Consider the following 3,196-nt stretch of genomic DNA (forward strand, 5'->3'; position numbering starts at 1 on the left):
CAGAAAGAACAAGAGGGGCCACTGGAGAGCCTCTTGGTCCTAGAGTGCTGGCTATGCGCAGAGATAGAAGAGAAGCCCGCCCAGTTGTTTTATGGATACAGAGACCCAACGCTCTGTGCTCCTATGCCCCAGTGGGCCAGTATCCAAAGACCTTGGGTACAGGGGGCTATTGGCAACAAACAATACTTATGGACTACCCGAAGAACAGTGGACCTTGGCGTGGGCCGGGTAACCCACTAGCTCATGGTCATCCCTGACTGCCCCTATCCCTTGCTCATGAAAAATTTGCTCTCCAATATGGCTAGCGTGGGCTAAAATGGCTGGGTGAGGCCATGTGTATGCACATCTGCAGACTGTGTATGTGGAGCTTAAGATTGTCTCAGTGCACCAGTACCTGATGCTGGGAGATGTGTGACTTAGTGCTGTTCTGCCTAGAATCCATCACTCCAGCCAGCTGGGCACTAACAACTGTCACCCAATCCAGGGTGATAGAGAGGCTGATGTTTTGCCTCTGAATAGAACGTCCCAAAAGATGGGACCACTGGTCAGCTGCCATGGACTATATTCTCCACCGGTTGGGGGCAATCTGGTCACCTTGCTGCCCAATCCTGACCTGGAGCCACCACAGCATGAGTATCAAGTACTGGCATAAGCCTATTAGTGGAGGAAAGACCTCTGCGACTGACCAATCGACCCCTGCTGAAAGCCAAGGCTACCTTGTCTACAGACAAGAACAGTTATCTTCATGAAGGTCAGAGATGAGTGGGTGCTGCCGTGGTAGACAACACAATGTCATCTGGAATGGCTGAACCCCAACCCCCCAGCACATCAGTGCCGCAGATGATTTGCCATCTCTTGGATGCCCTGGTGAGGCCAACAACTGTGAGTACTATTCATTGCTCAGGATATCAGGAGGGAAGAGATTCAGTGACATGGGGAAATAACAAAACAGATAAAGTGGCTCGGGAAATGGCTATGCAGTAGCCTATCCTTGTTACAGGCCTGCAAGAGACAGCCACTGAGAACTGGGATTGGACTAAGGGATGGCCTCATTTAGAATGTACAACAAAAGAAAAGGCCCAAATTGCTTAAACGAAAAATAGACGATGGCACACCTGAGGGAAAACTATATTCCTCAGAGAACAAACATAGGACTCACTTTGCCAAATAACATATGTAAATAAGTGAATGCTTAACAAACAAACAGGACAAAGAGACCTAGAGAGTTTAATAAAAAGTCAAAGTGAACTTCACTGTGATAAAACCAAGAAAATATGACCACAAATATCTCCTAGTGCTTATAGATACCTTTCCAGGGATAAAAGCTTTCCTCACCAAGCAAGAGATGGCCTCAGTAGTCATCAAGAAGATACTGAAAGAAATCTTCCCCCTGTCTAGAGTGCCCAAGGTATTCGAGTCAGACAACGGCCCTACTTTCGTTGCCAAGGTAAGCCACGGTGTGGCCAAGTATTTAGAGGTCGATTAAAAATTACATTATATCTACAGACCTCAAAGTTCAAGACAGATAAAATAAATAGATAAAGCTCTAAAAGAGATCCTGACCAAATTAACCATGGAGACTGGTGCAGACTGGGTGATACTCCTTCCCTCTTGCTCTCTTCAGAGCAAGAAATCTCCCTTCCAGATTCAGCCTAACCTCCTTTGAGATCTTATATGGGGCCTCAGCTCCTCTGACTATATTAGATGATGTTACTGAACCAATATGTCATAGTAATAATGATTTGTATGCCAGGCTAAAAGACCTACAGGTGATACAGAAAGAAATCTGCTCACAGCTGGCAGCAGCCTATACCCCGGGGACCCCTGAGACATCTCACCAGTTCAGGTTGGAGACTTGGCTACATAAAACGACACTGGGCCCAGACACTTGAGCCTCGCTAGAAAGGACCATACCTGGTGCTGCTGACCACCCTGACAGCTGTCAAGTCTCAGCCTTCACCAGCCACATACTAGCCGTTGGGGCTGAGAGCTGGGACCTAGAGAGACACTCAGATCTTCAAAAAGCTCCCTAGACTTATACATCAGAGATGGTTTGAGAGCTGGTTTAATAGATCTCCTTGGATGACTACTCTGATATCTTCCCTTATGGGACTCTTCTTAATTTTGCTTCTGTTTCTGATTATAGTTCCCTGTGTGTTAAATAAGCTAGTTACCTTCATTAGAAATAGATGAGTATTGTTCAGATTTTGATGTTACGTCAACAATATCATGTTTTACAAGGTTAAAAAAAAAACAATATTATAAAGATACAAAACAATAGTTCTAAGATTAGAACTAGCCACGAGAAGAAGTGGGAAATGAAAGATAAAAGTTTTAAAGTTGCCCCCGTAGACACAAAGTTTAGAGCAGAAAAAAAAAAAAAAAAGAAAACAGGTTAGGCCCCAGAATTGTATGTTCCAAGAAGCCTCTCCTAGGGCTATAGAATGGATAATTACATTGGCCAGCTCAACAGCTTTCTCCCAGAAACTAGCTGACCATAAATCTTAGAGAGCAATTTTTTTTTTGGTTCTTTTTTTCGGAGCTGGGGACCGAACCCAGGGCCTTGCGCTTCCTAGGCAAGCGCTCTACCACTGAGCTAAATCCCCAACCCCTGAGAACAATTTTGAGAAGCAGGAAACAACGTCTCCTAAGAACTAGCGGACCATGAAGTTAAACAATCTGAGAATTAAGAGACAGCTTCTCCTAGGAAACAATCTTGGGAGACAGAGAGTTCTTCCTTGTGATTTTTCACTGTTATTTTATGACGCCATCCCTACCCCCTCAGGTTGTGGTTTCTCCCTTTAAATACCTCTTCTCCCAGCCTCTCGGGGTCGAACTCCAATGCCCCTGCGTGGGATACGAGTCTCGACCCCAGTGCCCTGGTTGCTATCGATAAACCTCATGTAATTACAACAAGGACGGTCTTGTGTGAGTTCTTGAGGGGTTGTGTCATCCCGAGACTTGAGTGAGGGTCTCCCCACTCCGGGGGTCTTTCAGAGAGCACGAGGACTGCGTACTAAGTGTTGGAAAGTTTATCATTGGGCCAGTGATTGTTGCTCAGTTAAAGATATCAGAGGCAGGCTTATTCAGCCTGGACTTACCCAGGCAGAAGAAGGCAAAAATGCTCCAAAAAACTGGTATCCAGGCTCCAAGTCTCAGGGCCCCAAAACATATGGGACCCCAGCTTACAACAAGC

Source organism: Rattus rattus, unplaced genomic scaffold (assembly GCF_011064425.1).
Source record: "Rattus rattus isolate New Zealand unplaced genomic scaffold, Rrattus_CSIRO_v1 PGA_scaffold_20, whole genome shotgun sequence".
NCBI lineage: Eukaryota > Metazoa > Chordata > Mammalia > Rodentia > Muridae > Rattus > Rattus rattus.